Consider the following 16,105-nt stretch of genomic DNA (forward strand, 5'->3'; position numbering starts at 1 on the left):
TTTCATTGCAGCACGCTGGCCGCAATTGACTTGCCTTTAAATTAGAACGTAATATCTTCCAGCGGTGCAGCAATATGATTACATCGTGATCGCTTATCCCTATCTCTGAACTGTTCAAAGATGTTCAAATGTGTGTGAAATCTTAAGGGACTTAACTGCCAAGGTCATCAGTACCTAAGCTTACACACTACTTAACCAAAATTATCCTAAGGACAAACATACATACCTATGCCCGCGGGAGGACTCGAACCTCCGCCAGGACCAGCCGCACAGTCCATGACTGCAGCGCCTCAGACCGCTAGGCTAATCCCACGTGGCTCTCTGAACTGACACTCTTCTTAAGATTAGGCCCGTTTGTAGCTACAAGGTCTAAAATGCTTCCATTACAGGTAAGTTATCAAACTAGCTGCTCAAGACAGTTTTCCGAAAACGTGTTGAGACTTCAAATATTCTATGCATCACAAGATTCTTGTTCTTTCCACCTGCAATTAATTTATAGACGTCCCCGCCCACACTCAGATTGGAGTTGTAACGGTAACACCGCTTGTCTTAAACGACAATCGATGTTAACGTTATACCCCTGCGAGGAATTTTTGAGAAGTTGTGGTCATGAGACGACCTAATGGAAACAGAAGAATCAAACTGGGATCCGTTTCCGAAACATTCCAGCGGAGTATAACCAACAGTAGACACATGGGTCAGTAACAGACGTTCTCCCAGCACAAAAGCAAGTTGTAATATTACATATTAAAATCGGTCACCAACCTAATTAGCCATTCTTGTGTCAAGCACTATAATAAAGGAGAAGGCATTGCTAAGGTTAACCTAACTTTCCTTGACACACACACAAAACTCTTTCTTTTTACCCGTTCACACTACAACACTGTAACCTAACGTTGCAGATAAATGTACTGCTAACTTGGAAGTCAGACAAACAAGTGGCCAATGAGATAGCAAGGAGTAACATATGACTATCAACAACACATACCTTAAATGAACTTGATGTAGCGGCTTATGGAACCAATCATCAACACACATGAAACTAGTAGCAATATTGAACAAGGAAGAGCATGAAATGATTTTGATTTAAATCAGGGGGGTCTGTTAATGATCATACTCTATAACGTCATTGCTTAGTACAGGGTCTCTATGCATGTGCATTAACCGACTTGCATTAGAATAGCTAACACAGTAAATATTTCTTTCTAAAACTCGGTTTGAAGCAATTAAACAGAGTTCAAATCTAGCTGCACTGGCTGTGTAGGAGCCTTTGCATTGCTTCATTAACTAACTAGCCTAATATATAAGTGTCCTGAAACTTTCATGGTTTGAAGAACCATGCTCATTAACAAAACTACACAAGTTTGTATTACAAATGGTTAAGTACCTATGCTAATAAATAATTATTAATTAAGTAAACCAGAATAAACTATAACACTTTAAATAACAAATGTGCTTAGATAAGCAATCTTTTAACCTACTCAAAACATATCTATCTGTGCAAATGCCAACACCACATTAAATTTACGTTCAAACACTTTCTCATGAAATGAATACTGATAAACCTTGTAATTATGATCAAAGTGCATAAATGCCACAATTTTTAATCTTTTTCAATACAGAGTAACTTCACTATTTTCAGGCAGCTTTTCAGGTGAGAAATTATTTAGTGAAATGACTGCTTATTGTTCTAAAATGCCCTGGAAGTGGAGTATTTCTCAAACTATAAAACTGAACTATAAACACTATAGCTCCACACATTAGAAAGCAATGTCCGCCCCCGGTAGCTGAGTGGTCAGCGCGACAGAATGTCAATCCTAAGGGCCCGGTATCGATTCCCGGCTGGTTCGGAGACTTTCTCCGCCCAGGGACTCGGTGTTGTGTTGTCCTAATCATCATCATTTCATCCCCATCGACGCGCAAGTCGCCGAAGTGGCGTCAAATCGAAAGACTTGTACGCGGCGAACGCTCTACCCGAAGGGAGGCCCTAGTCACACGACATTTATTTAGAAAGCAATCATAACTAATTTTACAGCAGCCGAATAAGTCTTTCCGTAATAGTGTAGGAGACTCGGAATTACATTCTCTAGGATAGGATTCCTGTCCAGAATTGTGATTTGGGACAATCCAGCTGTTAAATAGAGTATTTAGCAACACCACGGTTATTATTAAAATCAACGAAATTCCACAAATACCTGGTCCACTTGCAGAGTACGCCGGCCGCGGTGGTCTAGCGGTTCTGGCGCTGCAGTCCGGAACCACGGGACTGCTACGGTCGCAGGTTCGAATCCTGCCTCGGGCATGGGTGTGTGTGATGTCCTTAGGTTAGTTAGGTTTACGTAGTTCTAAGTTCTAGGGGACTTATGACCTAAGATGTTGAGTCCCATAGTGCTCAGAGCCATTTTTGCAGAGTACCAAATATAAACAATTTAGTTGGAGGCTGTTAGTACTGGTGGCGTAATTTGCTGTAGCTGTTAACATGGCGGCGATGCTGTCATGGCGCTACTATTGATTCGCCACCGGCCGAGGTGGCCGAGCGGTTCTAGGAGCTACGGTCTGGAACCGCGCGACCGCTACGGTCGCAGGTTCGAATCCTGCCTCGGGCATGGATGTGTGTGATGTCCTTAGGTTAGTTAGGCTTAAGTAGTTCTAAGTTCTTGGAGACTGATGACTTGACCTCAGAAGTTAAGTCCCATAGTGCTCAGAGCCATTTTTTTGATCTGCCCTGTTATGCATCTTCTTGGCGTCGAAATTATATTTTTGTAGGCCAAAAACCATGCCATGATAACAGTATCAACAAATGCAGCATCCGAGGCCTATAAATACTGTTCTTAAGCTCTTCTGGCCTCAAAAATCCAAGAATATAAACCTCAATTATCCGCTACTGCTAGCGAATGTTAACCACAGCACTGCTCAGTCCAGACTTCTTACTCGTCACAAAGGACGAGTTGCCACTTTTGTGCCAACCACACCTTTTTCATTCTATCAGGCTGCTTCCGTAGCTGCGGGGCTTCCCCACATCTTTTACATTCAACCCTACGTTCCCTAATTATGGACCAAGCTATTTACAGTACATTATATAACAATCATTCCAGTAGTTATTTAAGTTCACAAGCACGATTTAAACAACATAACTGAAATATGTATACATAGTCAAAGCATTTCCATGAGAGATATAACACTCTACACAAGCAACACTATAAACTGACATAGAAATATCGATACAGATACAACGTAGGTCTAAAATGGGTCTTACAAAGTCGATTCCATCTAATATTGCATGACTGGAGTACTTCTTTCTTTGGATGATTCTACAACTGTTATGGCGGAACCGGGTGGCCAGCGAAAACGCCACAGGATTAACTCGAGTTCATCTAGGCCAGTCACTCGTGTCCAGATAACTTCACAGTCCAACTCAGTTTAGATCTCAGTAAACACAATATTTTTATCGGCTACAATGAACTCTCCCTCTCCAATGACGTCTAATTATCTTTTAGATATACATACCATGCCTCGCTAAAGGCTTCGGAGTTTTATGCTTCGGGTTTAATAAAGCTCTCGGTTCCGATAATAATTTGAGCGTTACAACTTTCCTGTTCGGTGTCTTCTATGAAGACAATTAGTCGTTAGCCTTCTTTTTTCCATTATTTTGTTTCGACAGTATCATGACTAACAAACATCTGAACAGGTGACTGCCTTTCACTGACTAATTTTACATAAGAGCAAACCTTCCCAAGGTTATCTGACAAGTCGTTCGCTAAAATCTTGGTCAACACGCTTGCTTTAAAAAGCGCTATGATTCTGTGATTCATAGATGTAGGTGTGAGGAGCTCTAAGGAGAATATTAAACTCTTAGGCAATGGGATATGTACTTGGGTATTTATGATTGCTACATAATAAATGAATAATAATATACTATCACCATCAGATATATGTGAGCCGGCCGCGGTGGCCGAGCGGTTCTAGGCGATTCAGTCCGGAATGCTGCCTCGGGCATGGATGTGTGTGATGTCCTTAGGTTAGTTAGGTTCAAGTAGTTCTAGGGGACTGATGACCTCAGCAGTTAAGTCCCATAGTGCTCAGAGCCATCTATTTTAGAAAGCAATTAATATTCTGAGAACGAAATAATCTTAGGTAGTTCCGGCATCCCACTCATTCTGATTTTTCTCGTCTTCACTTCTGTTAGAACACCTGACAGAAAATAACGGAGGAATGGAAATGGAAATCGCGCTAAAAGCCATTTTTTCACTAAACGCGTTTTCAGTGCTAGTCCCTAGACTTGATCGAGGTACCGAACCATGAAGAAAGTCTTTAAAACATGCGCTAGTAGGTGGCACATTGTCATTATAAAAAACTGTATTTCCCTCTGGAGGTCCAAACTTTAAAAGATACGAGAAGTGGTTGACTACAGTTTTATTAGTTAAAAATTTAATGGTGATTTTCAGTACTAATACGAGGGCAGTTCAATAAGTAAAGCAACACATTTTTTTTCTGAAACAGGGGTTGTTTTATTCAGCATTGAAATACACCAGGTTATTCCCCAATCTTTTAGCTACACAACACTATTTTTCAACGTAATCTCCATTCAATGCTACGGCCTTACGCCACCTTGAAATGAGGGCCTGTATGCCTGCACGGTACCATTCCACTGGTCGATGTCGGAGCCAACGTCGTACTGCATCAATAACATCTTCATCATCCGCGTAGTGCCTCCCACGAATTGCGTCCTTCATTGGGCCAAACATATGGAAATCCGACGGTGCGAGATCGGGGCTGTAGGGTGCATGAGGAAGAACAGTCCACTGAAGTTTTGTGAGCTCCTCTCGGGTGCGAAGACTTGTGTGAGGTCTTGCGTTGTCATGAAGAAGGAGAAGTTCGTTCAGATTTTTGTGCCAACGAACACGCTGAAGTCGTTTCTTCAATTTCTGAAGAGTAGCACAATACACTTCAGAGTTGATCGTTTGACCATGGAGAAGGACATCGAACAGAATAACCCCTTCAGCGTCCCAGAAGACTGTAACCATGACTTTACCGGCTGAGGGTATGGCTTTAAACTTTTTCTTGGTAGGGGAGTGGGTGTGGCGCCACTCCATTGATTGCCGTTTTGTTTCAGGTTCGAAGTGATGAACCCATGTTTCATCGCCTGTAACAATCTTTGACAAGAAATTGTCACCCTCATCCACATGACGAGCAAGCAATTCCGCACAGATGGTTCTCCTTTGCTCTTTATGGTGTTCGGTTAGACAACGAGGGACCCAGCGGGAACAAACCTTTGAATATACCAACTGGTGAACAATTGTGACAGCACTACCAACAGAGATGTCAAGTTGAGCACTGAGTTGTTTGATGGTGATCCGTCGATCATCTCGAACGAGTGTGTTCGCACGCTCCGCCATTGCAGGAGTCACAGCTGTGCACGGCCGGCCCGCACGCGGGAGATCAGACAGTCTTGCTTGACCTTGCGGCGATGATGACACACGCTTTGCCCAACGACTCACCGTGCTTTTGTCCACTGCCAGATCACCGTAGACATTCTGCAAGCGCCTATGAATATCTGAGATGCCCTGGTTTTCCGCCAAAAGAAACTCGATCACTGCCCGTTGTTTGCAACGCACATCCGTTACAGACGCCATTTTAACAGCTCCGTACAGCGCTGCCACCTGTCGGAAGTCAATGAAACTATACGAGACGAAGCGGCAATGTTTGAAAATATTCCACAAGAAATTTCCGGTTTTTTCAACCAAAATTGGCCAAGAAAAAAAAATGTGTTGCATTACTTATTGAACTGCCCTCGTAGTATTACAAATAAAATGTTGTGCCTCAGTATTAATTGAACTTGGATCAAAAGCTTTCTTCCTGCTATTTTGCCGAAAACTGACAGTTTTGAATCTGTGGTTGTGGTCAAAATACAAACTGATTCTTGCGAAGAAGAAAAGTGCAATCAGCCACTGTTAATAACACTATTTTTTTTTTACAAAAATATCACCGTTACCGGTTTCTAACTGACAGGTTCATCTTCAGACGACTGTTTCCGTTTATATTCTATTTTTAATTGTTTACATTAGGTGTCGGAAAAAACAGCCAACAACTTAATGGCCCTTAGCACCAGTCAATTTCGTGGTATGGCACTTACAACGTTCTTAATAAAGTATTACTTTCTAATTTGTCTCATTATTTTTTGCAGTAATACGATGAGCAACATAATTCTGTGGTCTGAGAATGCCTTCTCAGTTTCTTGGATAAAAGTCAGTTGTGTGTAAAGAGATATACATAGATTCTTCATTATCCTGACAAATTTCATATTTAGTACTTAGAACTTACTCCATTTTCACTTTTCAATTATTTTCAATAGTCTCCAGAATGAGATTTTCACTCTGCAGCGGAGTGTGCGCTGATATGAAACTTCCTGGCAGATTAAAACTGTGTGCCCGACTGAGACTCGAACTCGGGACCTTTGCCTTTCGCAGGCAAGTGCTCTACCATCTGAGCTACCGAAGCACGACTCACGCCCGCTCCTCACAGCTTTACTTCTGCCAGTATCTCGTCTCCTACCTTCCAAACTTTACAGAAGCTCTCACAGAAGCTCACACAGTTTTAATCTGCCAGGAAGTTTCATATCAGCGCACACTCCGCTACAGAGTGAAAATCTCATTCTGGAAACATCCCCCAGGCTGTGGCTAAGCCATGTCTCCGCAATATCCTTTCTTTCAGGAGTGCTAGTTCTGCAAGGTTCGCAGGAGAGCTTCTGTAAAGTTTGGAAGGTAGGAGACGAGATACTGGCAGAAGTAAAGCTGTGAGGACCGGGCGTGGGTCGTGCTTCGGTAGCTCAGATGGTAGAGCACTTGCCCGCGAAAGGCAAAGGTCCCGAGTTCGAGTCTCGGTCGGGCACACAGTTTTAATCTGCCAGGAAGTTTCATTTTCAATAGTGCCAGGTGATATTAATTGAGGCTTCCGAACAAGGTACTGTTAGCTTAGGATTATTAACACCGGACTCTTGCGGATCCTAGATTGATCCACTTCTTCTATGATGAAAGTATAACCCCATGCGCAAAACTGGATTACTTCTTCACGAGGACTAAGTTTCCCCTACCGTTACGGAAACTAAAATAGTGACTTATTCATAGTGGCGTGCCCGCCGACGGGACGTTATTTTGTGACAGCGATTACTATTTTCGTTGGATCATGTGTTCTAGCTTAACGACAGCAGATTTTTCGAAATCACTGCTTTGCGTCCAGTAATTGAATAAGTGTACCCGCGATTTCCTGCAGCATACGCATTGCTGCAAAAAGGTACGCTTACGCTGTGTAACGGTCCTCTAATGTCTATAGCTCTCACAACAGTCCCGTGTTTAATCACCGCAACGGCTCTAAAAGCTGTGCAAAAAGCCATAGCACTTCCTCTGACAACGCCACCCTTGAAATCTCTAGATTTATAATGCCTATAAAGTTTCTAGAATAAAACTTTGCGCCCTATTTTCTCTAAAGCTGTTGGATAGACTATACTATAAAACTCAATAATTTATAAGCACACCACATCCTGCACAGAGCGACTCACTCCGTGACCTGCTTCGGTGTCCTGACATGGTATGATTCTCGATAGCGTTGCGCACCGACAAGTCGTCAGGCAGTGTGAGAACAGACTCCAGACGGCAACTTCAACGTCCGGCAGGTAGAAGACGTAAGCGCAGCCAACGAGTGGAAGGATGGCACAGATCTCCACAGTCGTAAAAGGTTTAGTAGTGAGAGGCTGTGACAAAAAATGTAGCCTCGTTTCACGTCAATGTGCAATGACAAAAGTATTTCCAATGATAAAATTTTGTCCCTGATGTGCTATTTTGGAAGATACGTAAAGATAAGTATAATACACAACTGAGGCTGTTACTAGATAACACAGTTACACTGCTCTTTCGGCACAGCGACAGTGAAGTCTCTTGAGGATAAGGAGCGTGCAAATAAAAGAAAACAAAACATAGGATCTACAAAAGAACTAATACCTTTCATTAAGGCTAAGTGAAATAGTGCTGCAATCTGTGGAACAAGTCAGATATTGTAAGAATTTTCATTTACAAATTTATACTGTGGCATGAAACAGCTGTTTCATGGCACACTTGAATTTTCACCTCGGCCAGCATTGCACGTCAGCGAGGAGGCCAGGAACTCCAGTCGCTCCTGAGGGCGAGGGTATTGCCGTGTTGGTTGTTAACGTTGTTAGCACACTACAGGCCATTACAATTGCTACACCACGAAGATGGAGTGCTACAGACGCGAAATTTAACCGACAGGAAGAAGATGCTGTGGTATGCAAATGATTATCTTTTCAGAGCATTCACACAAGGTTGGCGCCGGTGCCGACACCTACAACGTGTTGACATGAGGTAAGTTTCCAACCGATTTCTCATACACAAACAGCAGTTGACCGGCGTTGCCTGGTGAAATGTTGTTGTGATGCCTCGTGTAAGGAGGAGAAATGCGTACCATGACGTTTCCGACTTTGATAAAGGTTGGATTGTAGCCTTTCGTGATTGCGGTTTATCGTATCGGGACATTGCTGCTCGCGTTGGTCGAGATCCAATGACTGTTAGCAGAATATGGAATAGGTGGGTTCAGGAGGGTAATACGGATCGCCGTCCTAGATCCCAACGGCGTCATATCACTAACAGTCGAGATGACAGGCATCTTATCCGCATGGCTGTAACGGATCGTGCAGCCACGTCTCGATCCCTGAGTCAACAGATGGGGACGTTTGCCAGACAACAACCATCTGCACGAACAGTTCGACGACGTTTGCAGCAGCATAGAGTATCAGCTCGGAGGCCATGGCTGCGGTTACCCTTGACGCTGCATCACAGACAGGAGCGCCTGCGATGGTGTACTCAACGACGAAGCTGTGTGCAGGAATGGCAAAATGTTATTTTTTCGGATGAATCCAGGTTCTGTTTACAGCATCATGATGGTCGTATCTGTGTTTGGTGACATCGTGGAGAACCCACATTGGAAGCGTGTATTCGTCATCGCCATACTGGCGTATCACCCGGCGTGATGGTGTGGGGTGCCATTGGTTACACATGTCGGTCACCTCTTGTTCACCCTGACGACACTTTGAACTGTGGACGTTACATTTCAGATGTGTTACAACCCGTGGCTCTACCCTTCATTCGATCCCTTGCGAAACCCTACATTTCAGCAGGATAATGCACGACCGCATGTCGCAGGTCCTGTACGGGCCTTTCTGGATACAGAAAATGTTCGACTGCTGCTCTGGCCAACACATTCTCCAGATTTGTCACCAACTGAAAACGTCTGGTCAATGGTGGCCGAGCAACTGGCTCGTCACAATACGCCAGTCACTAATCTTGATGAACTGTGGTATAGCGTTGAAGCTGCATGGGCAGTTGTACCTGTACACGCCATCCAAGCTCTGACTCAAAGCCCAGCCGTTATTACGGCCAGAGGTGGTTGTTCTGGGTACTAATTTCTCAGGATCTATGCACCCAAACTGCGTGAAAATGTAATCACACATCAGTTCTAGTATAATATATCTGTCCAACGAATACCCGTTTATCATCTGCATTTTTTCTTGGTGTAGCAATTTTAATGGCCAGTAGTGTAAGTGGTATATTCAATGAATGGACTGGCCACCCCTCCCCCTCCTTCGGCTTAAATCCGAGCTCATATTGGATGCTTTGGAGAGACGTTTTGCAGCACGTCCACGTGCACCTGAGTAGCTGTCAACCTCGCTGGTGGCGCTGGTGGAGGAATAGAACGGCCTACCACAAGAACTCCTTACCAGTTTTATGTCCAGCATGGGAGCACACTGCAAATCATGCATTGCATTCCGTAAAGGTCACACACCTTACTAACAACCATGTCCATCCTTTTGCAAAGGTCAGGGGCCTATCATAAATCGCAGTGCCTTCTGTGTAATTATTATCTTTGAATAAAAGTGTCAGTTCTGTTAATCTCATTACCTATTTCTTTTCGCTACCGTCCGTAATATACTGTAGTAGTTCTTTCAATGTATGGTCAAAGTTTCATCGAACTATGTTACTCGGCAATGACACATTATGATACATCATGCGAAAGTTACTTTCGACCTCACATTTTGCACATCACCGTCTAGGGAGTTAGCCATACTCGTCACAATACAGGGTGAAAAGTATTTAAACCGACAAACTCTGGGAGGTTGTAGGGGACATCAAAACAAATATTTTTCCCTAATGTCATTTTTTTCCTATGAGGAGTATTTAAACCGGCAGAGGAAGATTTCTCTGGCGACAAATTAATTAAACCAACAAAAAAGTCCAGAGGTGACATATCTGGGGATCGAGCAGGCCATGGTACAGGACCACCTCTGCCAATCCACGTTTCTGGGAACCGTCGATCCAGGAATCGACGCACACGACGATCGAAATATGCCGGCGCCCCGTCGTGTTGGAACCACATGCGTTGTCTTGTAGGGAGCATGACGATTTCCAGCAATTCTGGCAATGCTCTGACGAGAAAATTGTAATAGTGCCTGCCATTTAATGGCCTAGGTAGCAGATACGGCCCAGTTAAACAGTCCCCCACAACACCGACCCACACATTAACGAAGAACCGCACTTGATGAGCGCTAGTAACGTTGGCATGTGGGTTATCCTCACTCCAAACATGCGAATTGTGCATGTTGAAGACTCCATCACTCCCGAACGTTGCTTCATCGGTAAACAACACAGAGGATGGACATGTAGGATGCATTACACACTGTTCCAGGTACTACTGCGAAAACTGTGCTCTGGGTGGATAATCAACTGGTTCCAGATTGTGGAAACGCTGTAAGTGAAATGGACGTAATAACTGCTCTCGAAGGACTGTTCTTACATTCGTCTGATTCGTCCCCATATTAAGTGCACTTGCACGAGTGCTGATTGAAGGACCCCGCTCCACATGCTGCAAGACAGCTTCCTCAAATTGCAGCGTTCTTACAGTGCGACGGCGTCCCTGTCCAGGTAATCTGCTAAATGACCCAGTCTCACGCAGACGTTGGTACACAGCAGCAAAGGTCGTATGATGCGGGATACGGCGATTAGGATTTTGTTGTTGATAAACCCGCTGTGCAGCTCGTCCGTTGTGGTGCGCTACGTAGTACGCACCAAGAATGTCAGTGTACTCACTCCAGGTGTATCGCTCCATTAGTAAACAGACGCAATGCACTAATACACTGGTGGGCAGCAGTTGCCTACAACTGAAGATCGTAATACGGATTCTAACAACTGAAGAGCGTAATACGGCCTCCACCGGTTTAAATACTCCTCGTAGGAAAAAATGACATTAGTGAAAAATATGTCCCCTACAACCTCCCAGAGTTTGTCGGTTTAAATACTTTTCACCCTGTATAGTTTGAGGGAAGGTTCATGAAGGAATTTAACAGGTTGTGCTGAATATAAATACATAAAAACATCGGTGCTGGGCGGTCTCAACTGTCATGTGTGAGAAAGCTCTCAACAACTAACGGCGCGAGGTCACACGCTTTTGCAACTTGCGAGCTGAGACTCAGGGAAATGCGGGTAATGTACATGCAGCGGAAGTGGGTCTCTAACAGTGAGAGAATTTTGTAAGACAAGGAAACGACGAAAAACAAGACAGAGGGGGGAAATAAAGACATGACGACCGGATTGAAGCTGTCGTTTTCAAGCAGACGAAGAAGAAAGATAAATCACGGAATAAAATACTCTTGATATATCGTGGTCGACTTGAAAAGCGTCCAAAGCTAGGACAATACATATTGATTACGATAACCTCTGGCACGAGAAGTACCTGGACTCTTAAACCTATATTCAAGACGCAACGAATAAAAAACTGAACTACTCTAGGGAAAGCGATTCTGTGGTGTCTGCGTATGGGGCTCTACTGGTCACAGGATATTTCCTTTTACATCCTGAAACACCTTACTTGTATTATAATTCTCCATACTATCCTAAAGTTGTTGCGCGTTGTGGGATCCTTATCAGATAGGACTGACTGAAGACATCGAAAAAGTTCAAAGAAAGGCAGCACGTTTTGTATTATCGCGAAATATGGGAGAGAGTGTCACATAAATGACACAGGATTTGGGATGGACATCATTAAAAGAAAGGCGTTTTTCGATGCGACGGAATCTTCTCACGAAATTCCAATCACAAACTTTCTCCTCCGAATGCGAAAATATTTTTTTGACGCCGACTTACGTAGGGAGGAACGATCACAAAGATAAAATAAGGGAAATCAGAGGTCGTACGGAAAGATATAGGTGTTCATTCTTTCCGTTCGCTATACGAGATTGGAATAATAGAGAATTGTGAAGGTGGTTCGATGAACCCTCTGCCAGGCACTTAAATGTGATCTGCAGAGTATCCATGTAGGTGTAGATGTAAAACAGAGACTGAGTGGTACTCGAATTCAGAAGCGTAGATCTGCAGAAACGGGATACTTCTCAACTCCGGGGACTGAGTTTTCTTGCACTGCTGTGATGGGGAGAAGCTGTTGTCGAGTAGTCTGGTGTTTCATACCTGGGCAGCAGGTCTAGTCCTTTATTACGCCTTGGGCAGTACTTACTATTTGTGTCTAGGCAATTTCATACAATGCAACGTATCTAATTTCTCTGAAGACTACCTCCAGATTAATGGTTGTTACTTATCTGTCTTGCTTACCAGCTGCCTGTGGGAGGTAAAAATGGAGCTAAGGCATCTCGTTTGTCTATTCGGTGAGCAAATTGAAGTTAGTGGGCGAAGAGGTTTTCTAGATATAAAAATTTATTTATTTATTTATTTATTTTTGTTTCGTGTCAATGCCTGGGTGGTCTGCGTGAGAGCTTCGAGTTACGTTGTTCTTGTTTACGAACTGTGGTTCCCTTTTGTAAGAAAGGGTAAATAGATACAGTATTTTTCAGAGATACAGATCAAGATAATATCAGTAATGATGAAAAGAGTACTGCTTACTTTTACAAATAATAATTTGAAGTAGCCGTACTCAATGTGAGCAATGATATGTGTGTGCTTACGTTATAGGAGGTTTTATAGACCTAGAGATTAATTAGAAACACAAATGGATGTTAATGGTATGATGACATTCTGATAATAATTCCAGATTAAGTATATAATGCCTTTCAAAGTGTGAAGAAAGGTAACACGGGAAACTTGGGCGGGGGGGGGGGGGGGGGGGTAGTGTTTCAAAACAAATTATTAAAGCAGAAGACAAGATTATACAAAACAACTTGCAAAATTATTTATGAAATGATAGTGAAAGAAGATAATTCGTCGAAGTAGTTAAAGCCTGTAATGGTACACAATATATTCACTAAAATTATCCCCAACCGCTCAGGAAGAAAAAAAAAAAAACATTAGATTTCAGTCAGACAAAGGAACAAGACGGCTTTACAAGTGCATTTAGCACAGTGGACTATTTGCTTGTGGTGATTCATAGATCCTGACAAAGCTTTTGACTCACAAGGGGAATCAGCAATAGGACGTCGAAACTTGTCAGGGTGGTAGAAGGATGAAAAAGAAACACCTATTTTGGCTTAAGTTGCAATACAAACAGCTTCCGAGAAAATGACGTTCAAAGTTTCGACGCGACCTCAACAGGCTGTTCGTGCGAAGTAAAGTCAATTGCGCTGGTGGAGCTACAACTAAGAGCGCAGTTTGTAAATTTTGGAGCCCCGTGTTCAAATACAATCTTATGTTTTTTTTCCTTTGTTGTCGAGAAACTACGTGACATCAGTAATTTTTATGATATTGTGAAATGCAATGTAATTAATAGCAAAAGAAACAAAAAATTCAAATCTTATTAAAAACCGATCTGATCATCACAACTGACACGGATTAATACCTCCCAGAAAAATGCTACCAAGGTTTTCGTTTGTCTTCAAGAAGTTATTGACAGATTTGGTCCTCGAATTCAAAAATGTTCAGATGTGTGTGAAATCTTATGGGACTTAACTGCTGAGGTGAGCAGCCCCTAAACTTACACACTACTTAAGCTAAATTATCCTAAGGACAAACACATACACCCACGCCCGAGGGAGAAATCGGACCTCCGCCGGGACCAGCAGCACAGTCTATGACTGCAGCGCCCTAGACCGCTCGGCTAAACCCGCGCGGCTCCTCGAGATCATTAAGACGTAAACGAACTAATGGAACAGCATCAGAATGTGCACGCAGTAACCACAAGAGGTGGCCGACCGGTTGTAGGCGCTACAGTCTGGAACCGCGAGACCGCTACGGTCGCAGGTTCGAATCCTGCCTCGGGCATGGATGTGTGTGATGTCCTTAGGTTAGTTAGATTTAAGTAGTTCTAAGTTCTAGGGCACTGATGACCACAGAAATTAAGTCCCATAGTGCTCAGAGCTATTTAAACCAATAACCACAAAAGCTGGAAAGCACACTAAAGAAATCTATCATCAGTTTATGGACAAAATATTGTGACTTTAGATAAAAATGGAGTCCTTTTGTATATTAGTGATTTGCGGAGTAGGCAAAATGAGCCCTCCTTCTACGATTGGCTGTTTGTCTATGTAATCGGAATACCGATATGTTCATTAAAAGTACTTCCACCAAAGTGTATGTCGTTATGTAAAGCTTGCGGCGTATACTTTTACTGACAGGTGAAGAATTATGTTCGTCGATTACAGAATAGCCCTACTCTGATTGTACAGCGAAGGGAAATCGCAAGTAAGAAGGGTTCCCATTAAAATACACACCTTGATCCGCAATCAACTGCTGGCTCCAGATTCTGATAAAATGCTTCGATGTGCGTGGTTTGCCTCGAAATTGTCGCAAGATCGTTCAGATGTTTTCCTAATAATATTCACACAAAAAAATGTGAATGTGATATGTATGCCTTCGCACATTATTGGTGCTATTCCCAAGTTTTATGCTTTGAATTCAGTTACTGTTAATTTTATAACTTTATATAAGATTTATGATGATAGAATCTACTTTAATAAGAGTTGAAAAGCTTATTTCTTTTGTCGATAATTCTGTTTTTTTATGATGTCTCAAAAAATAATGAAATAAAATACTCGAAATGTATCCGCAGTTCAGAATATACTTAACCATCAGTTGTATAATGGAATGACGATAGTGAAAATTTGCGCCGGACCGGGACGCAAATACGGATTACCCGCATATTGCTAGCGGTCGCCTTATCATTAGGCTATCCGAGCACGCTTCATGTCCAGACCTTAGCTTCCATATGTGGTCAATCATGTGTCTACAGCCTGTACTCCTACATCCACTATGTATACTCCCGTACAGGGGAGACTTTTAGCTCAAAGGCGTTTGCCCATTGTCGGAGGATAAATACGATACTGCAATCCCTGGGTAGTTCAGTAGTACGATGCAACGTTGCTTCGGTTCGAGTCCCGGTCTGACACAAACTTTCATTGCCGTCATTCCATATAAAGCTGATGGTTGTCCAACTCGGGACTGCGAATATGTTTCAAGTATTTCACAACGGCTGTCAGAAGGAACACTGCATCGTACTTCTGAACAACACATGCACTGTAGTATCGTGTTGGATATAAAATACTTCCGCGACAACAAAAGAAAAAAAATGATAATTAAATCAAGAGCCTACGCTGCCGAAACGCGTTGATACACATCAACAGGGGCAGTTGAAAGTGTGTACCCCGACCGGGATTTGAACCCGGGATCTCCTGCTTACATGGCAGACGCCTTCTCCATCTGAGCCACCGAGGGCACAGAGGGTTGTTCGATTGCAAGGACTTATCCCTTGTACGCTCCCCGTGAGACCCACATTCCCAACTTCATGTCCGAAAAAAAACAAATACCATCTTCATATAGTTAAGGCTAACCGACCATTGACCTTCTTCTTCTGTGCTGATGCACACGTATTGCCCGAACTCCTACGGGACTCTGTAAGATTGTCTGCCGCGATTAATGAGTGTAATGGGCAGGGGCTCTACGAATGTAGTTGTAATTGATGTATATCAACGCCTGTCGGCAGCGTAGGGGCTTGATTTAACTTTCATTCTAGAGCGCTGCATGGTCATCGATGGTATCTGTTCTTTTGGACATGTCTAAAAAAACAGATACCCTCTTCATATACAAAAGAAAAACGGAATAAA

The sequence above is a fragment of the Schistocerca cancellata genome, chromosome 3 (genome assembly GCF_023864275.1).
Source record: "Schistocerca cancellata isolate TAMUIC-IGC-003103 chromosome 3, iqSchCanc2.1, whole genome shotgun sequence".
Classification (NCBI taxonomy): Eukaryota; Metazoa; Arthropoda; class Insecta; order Orthoptera; family Acrididae; genus Schistocerca; species Schistocerca cancellata.